A 6,490-nucleotide genomic window follows, 5' to 3' on the forward strand; every position below is an offset into this window, starting at 1 on the left:
TGCTATACATTATTGTACTGTGTGAAGAGGGTGTGATGAGGGCAGAAGTTATTAGCCTATGGGCAGATGGCATTAAACCCTTGTATTCGTGACACCAGGGCGTGGTTTAGCCCACCCGGAGGTATACTGCTGGATCCTGGGCTAGGCACAGGGGCAATAAAGACTCCAACGCCAAGTTACGAACAACGGTAGCTTTACTGAGGGCAGACAGATGGTAAAGTCTATACAGTTCAGCCAGGGCCCAAGGAGGTGACCAGTGATCCAGAGACCTTAAGGCCTTGCTGGGACTTGTAGTAGGACTGGAAAATTCAATGCAGACCACGCTGACTTGACAGATGACAGGGACTGACTTGACTCATAAAGCTGTGACTTTATCTTACTTGACTTGATGGTGGCTGCAGGACTGGACTTTGAGGTCTCCAACACTCTGGACACACACACTAGACAAGACTGCACTGGACCTCAGCCGAAGAGAGAGAAGCTCCACCCAGGGCTTATATGGGGGAGACTAGCAGGGAGCCCATAGGTCACTCTTGGGGTCACCTGGTCACTGGTACCTCCTGGGTAACAATCACATGACATAACTCTTAAAGATACAAGACATTTTATAATACAATACACTGCAGAACATATGTACAGGGTGTAAATAAATACAAGGGGGCCCCGGGGACACTGAAGGAGGCTGCCTGACAGGACAGCAAGGGTACGGGGTAACATCAACTTACATTGATGTGATCTAAGGTGATACAAGGTGCTCAACCCCAAGTGCAGTTGTGCACCTACGTTGGAGTGGAGGACCTGCACCTATGGATCACAATGTGGTTTCACAACTGTGGTTAATGTAAACAATGACATTAACGGACCCTCAAAACTGATGTAAAATGGAGACATTAGCCAGTATATCCTTATATGAAGGACATACCTGAGCCCGCACACCACGCCAAGGTTACTCAGATGGTGCGGGACCTATCAACTAACCTACCTGGCCAGATAAATAAAACCAGGAACCGATATACGGCAGGGGTAAGATCTCCTGTACTGGGACACCACAACTGCATAGTATGTGAATAACTGAGCCATATAGTGACCAAAATACACCATCATAGAGTAGTCAAGAGTACTGCAATACAGTGCTATACATTGTGTACTTTTGTAGTGAATAGTATCTGAGTAATCGAGCTCTATGGTGACCAAAAGACACCATTCCAGAGTTACTGTGAATACTGCCATACAGTGCTTTACATTATATACTGTAATACTGCATAGTATATGGATAATTGAACCGTACTGTGTCCAAAAGACATCATCATAGAGTTACACTGAATACTGCCATACAGTGCTTTACATTATCTACTGTAACACTGCATAGTATATGAATAATTGAACCGTACTGTGTCCAAAAGACATCATCATAGAGTTACACTGAATACTGCCATACAGTGCTTTACATTATCTACTGTAACACTGCATAGTATATGAATAATTGAACCGTACTGTGTCCAAAAGACATCATCATAGAGTTACAATGAATACTGCCATACAGTGCTTTACATTATCTACTGTAACACTGCATAGTATATGGATAATTGAACCGTACTGTGTCCAAAAGACATCATCATAGAGTTACAATGAATACTGCCATACAGTGCTCTGCATTATGTACTGTAATACGGCCTAGTATTTGAATAATAGCACCAAAGATATGAGGCGTGATACTACCAAACAGTACATAAATATGTGGTGAGGGTGTGATGAGGACAGATGGAATTACCCTAGGGGCAGATGGCATTAACCCCTTGTGTTCGTGACGCCAGGGCGTGGATTATCCTCTACACCACCCGAAGGAATACCGCTGGATCCAGGGGCAAATAATGACTCTGATGCCAAGTTACGGACCTACGGCAGCTTTACTGAGTCAGACAGGTGTAACAGTCTATACAGCTTGTTTAGGCCCAAGGAGGTGACCAGTGACTTCAGAGACCTTAGGGCTTGCTGGGACTTATAGTGGACTGGGACAATTTGCTGCAGAGCCACGCTGACTTGAGACAGGATGACTTGGACTGACTTGACTATTACTGACTTCACCCCTTCTGTAGCTTACTAGGCTTTGACTTGACCTGTGGAGCAATGGACTTGAGAATCCGCGGCTCCTTGACTGACTTTAGGCCTCTGGACTCCAGACACCTAGGACTTGACCTCCCTGCAACTCAGCTAAGACTTGAAGAGAGCAGAGGCTCCACCTAGGGCTTATATGGGCGAGACTAGGAGTGGTCCCATAGGTCACCCTTAGGTCACATGGTCACTGATACCTCACTGGGTTACAATCACATGACAACAGGTTAATCACATGACAACAGGTCTTAAAGCTATAACACATTTTATGTACATTATTTGGTATAACATAGGCATTTAAGGGAGTAGGTAGGACACAAGTGCAGGGGGGGGGCAGGGGTCACCGTATGTAGTCTGCCGAACAGGGCAGCTAGGGTACAGGAGTGCAACTCCTGTACTGGGACACCACAAATAAGCAACCACATAATACTATACATTATACCACTGTTTCCTAACCAGTGTACCTCCAGCTGTTGCAAAACAACATCTCCCAGCATGTCCAGACAGCAGAAGGCTCTCCGGGCATACTTATAGTTGTAGTTTTGACACAGCTGGAGGCATCCTGATTGGGAAACACTGCGTTATATCCATTGTTTAGCCCTCTATCTATGATAAGTGATTATGGTGCATGTAAAGAATTCAGTCCTCTATCTATGATAAGTGATTATGGTGCATGTAAAGCGGCAGCCCTCTATCTATAATAAGTGATTATGGTGCATGTAAAGCATTCCGTCCTCTCTGATAAGTGATTATGATGCATGTAAAGAATTCAGTCCTCTATCTATGATAAGTGATTATGGTGCATGTAAAGCGGCAGCCCTCTATCTATAATAAGTGATTACGGTGCATGTAAAGCATTCCGTCCTCTATGATAAGTGATTATGGTGCATGTAAAGAATTCAGTCCTCTTTCTATGATAAGTGATTATGGTGCATGTAAAGCGGCAGCCCTCTATCTATAATAAGTGATTATAGTGCATGTAAAGCAGTCAGTCCTCTATCTATGATAAGTGATTATAGTGCATGTAAAGCAGTCAGTCCTCTATCTATGATAAGTGATTACGATGCATGTAAAGCAGTAAGTCCTCTATCTATGATAAGTGATTACAATGCATGTAAAGCAGTCAGCCCTCTATCTATAATAAGTGATTACGGTGCATGTAAAGCTGTCAGCCCTCTATCTATAATAAGTGATTACGGTGCATGTAAAGCGGGCATACAGAACTCGTGTAGCATACAGCGTTGGTTCTCATCGGTTCGAGCGTGGCATGTGCGGCTGCGATCTGTGGGAACAGCACCTGGGAGGTAGAGAACGTTCACACGATGAGACTTTTTTCTACCCTAAAACATCTGGCACATGAAATGGTCAAAACATAAAACCCCAAACAGAAGGTTACGATTTCCTCGTGATCATAAGGGGGGGCCCCGGAGGGGCAGCATCGTGGGCACAATTTGAGGTTTGTTCCACATTTACTTTCCCAAGTTCTCTGAGCATAAAAAAAAAAATTCACGCATCAATTTTCATGATTTGTGTTAAAAAAAAAGAATTTTCTCGGAGGCCTGAGTGCGGCCTGCTTCCCATGAAATCTGAGTCCATCGTCTTCCTCCGCTCTGGAATTCCTCCCGCTGTACGACTCATCCATGGAAGAGCACGTTTTAACCCCTGACTGACCAGAACGCTCTGTGCACGGCTCATTGATAGATACAAGAGGCCTCAGACCCTGTCACATTTTCCTAGGTTTCTCCTAAAATCAACAAAAATCAAGTTTTCCCTCATAATTCATAATTCTGCCCTTTATACCCCATAGTGAGAAGGTAAAACAGACTTATAGAAATGATAAATTTTTTTTTTTTTTATTCAGACCCTTTACTGTGGCACTTGAATTTTAGCACTGGCTCCCCCCATTTCTTTTGACCAGGTGCCCAGTGACCAGGTGACCCCAAGAGTGACCTATGGAATCCCTGCTAGTCTCCCCCATATAAGCCCTGGGTGGAGCTTCTCTCTCTTCGGCTGAGGTCCAGTGCAGTCGCCTAGTGTGTGTATCCAGAGTATTGGAGACCTCAAAGTCCAGTCCTGCAGCCGCCATCAAGTCAAGTAATATAAAGTCACAGCTTTATGAGTCAAGTCAGTCCCTGTCATCTGTCAAGTCAGCGTGGTCTGCATTCAATTGTCCAGTGCTACTACAAGTCCCAGCAAGACCTTAAGGTCTCTGCGTCACTGGTCACCACCTTGGACCCTGGCTGAACTGTATAGACTTTACCATCTGTCTACCCTCTGAAAAGCTACCGTTGTCCGTAACTTGGCGTTGGAGTCTTTATTGACCCCCCCCCCCCCGTGCCTAGCCCAGGATCCAGCGGTATACCTTGGGGTTATAGGCTAAACCACACCTTGGCGTCACGAATACAAGGGGTTAATGCCATCTGCCCCTAGGGTAAAAACATCTGCCCTCATTACACCCCGCTACCGCAGAAGCAAGGTGGGGGCAGCATCATGTCTGGGGGAAACCAGGCACTGCCCATCACCTGCCCAATACCATCCCTACAGTGATCATGGTGGGGGCAGCATCATGTCTGGGGGAAACCAGGCACTGCCCATCACCTGCCCAATACCATCCCTACAGTGATCATGGTGGGGGCAGCATCATGTCTGGGGAAACCAGGCACTGCCCATCACCTGCCCAATACCATCCCTACAGTGATCATGGTGGGGGCAGCATCATGTCAGGAGGAAACCAGGCACTGCCCATCACCTGCCCAATACCATCCCTACAGTGATCATGGTGGGGGCAGCATCATGTCTGGGGGAAACCAGGCACTGCCCATCACCTGCCCAATACCATCCCTACAGTGATCATGGTGGGGGCAGCATCATGTCTGGGGGAAACCAAGCACTGCCCATCACCTGCCCAATACCATCCCTACAGTGATCATGGTGGGGGCAGCATCATGTCTGGAGGAAACCAAGCACTGCCCATCACCTGCCCAATACCATCTCTACAGTGATCATGGTGGGGGCAGCATCATGTCTGGAGGAAACCAGGCACTGCCTATCACCTGCCCAATACCATCCCTACAGTGATCATGGTGGGGGCAGCATCATGTCTGGAGGAAACCAGGCACTGCCCATCACCTGCCCAATACCATCCCTACAGTGATCATGGTGGGGGCAGCATCATGTCTGGAGGAAACCAGGCACTGCCCATCACCTGCCCAATACCATCCCTACAGTGATCATGGTGGGGGCAGCATCATGTCTGGAGGAAACCAGGCACTGCCCATCACCTGCCCAATACCATCCCTACAGTGATCATGGTGGGGGCAGCATCATGTCTGGGGGAAACCAGGTACTGCCCATCACCTGCCCAATACCATCCCTACAGTGATCAGTTGTAGATTTGCAACAGCTGGAGACACTCTGTTTGGAAAACACTGATCTAGTACTTGTCATTTTTATTACATTTTCACACATTGTGCGGAGGATGTCACCTCTGTTATTACCACCCCTGATATACAATGATATACGCTCCACAGTGTTTACATTTAGGAAACACGGCGGCTTAAAATTTGAGATTTACGCTGACACCTTGTTTCCTGGACATCTGCATTTCGTACACTTGAAATAATTTATTATGGGTATTCGGCTGTCTCCTTCCTCCTCACCTGGGGGGCTAGAATGCGTCGGACCCCTTAAAGCCTATAGGCATCATACATTTTCATGGGATACCACTATAGACTTCTTATAGAAGAAGCTGTATAAAGATAAATAGTAACACTCAATGTCTAGCAGCAGCTGTGAAAGCAAATACTATGGGGGAGATTTATAGAAACCTGTGCAGAGGAAAAGTTGACCAGTTGCCCAAAGCAACCAATCAGATCTCTTCTTTCGTTTTTCAGAGGCCTTTTCAAAAATGAAAGAAACCAGCTGATTAGTTGCCATTGGCAACTGGTTAACTTTACCAGGGTATAATCAGGATCAGTACAGGATAAGTAATGTAATGTATGTACACAGTGACCTCACCAGCAGAATAGTGAGTACAGCTCTGGAGAGAGGTTGGGTGTGTCTGAGCTCCTGTGACTTCCAGAGACTTCCAGTGAAGCAGCGTTTTCATCCGCCCCTACCCAGGTGTGTGGCAGGCGCCTGGGTAGGTTTTTCCTGCTATGGACCCCAGAATTCCATCGTCCACTCCCCGTTTATGGCCGGCTGGGAGTGTGAGGGAGCATGCGACGGCCAGTAGCCAGGATGGGGTGAGGCGTTCAGCCAGGACCCACAACATCCCCCCCCCTCCCTCATCCCCTGCTGGAAGCTGCAAAGCTTCCAGCAAAAGTGTCTCCAGGCAAAGGAGTGCAGGAAAGGCTAAGGTGTCTGGTTCCTCTGAACC

Source organism: Hyla sarda, chromosome 8 (genome assembly GCF_029499605.1).
Source record: "Hyla sarda isolate aHylSar1 chromosome 8, aHylSar1.hap1, whole genome shotgun sequence".
NCBI classification, from domain to species: Eukaryota; Metazoa; Chordata; class Amphibia; order Anura; family Hylidae; genus Hyla; species Hyla sarda.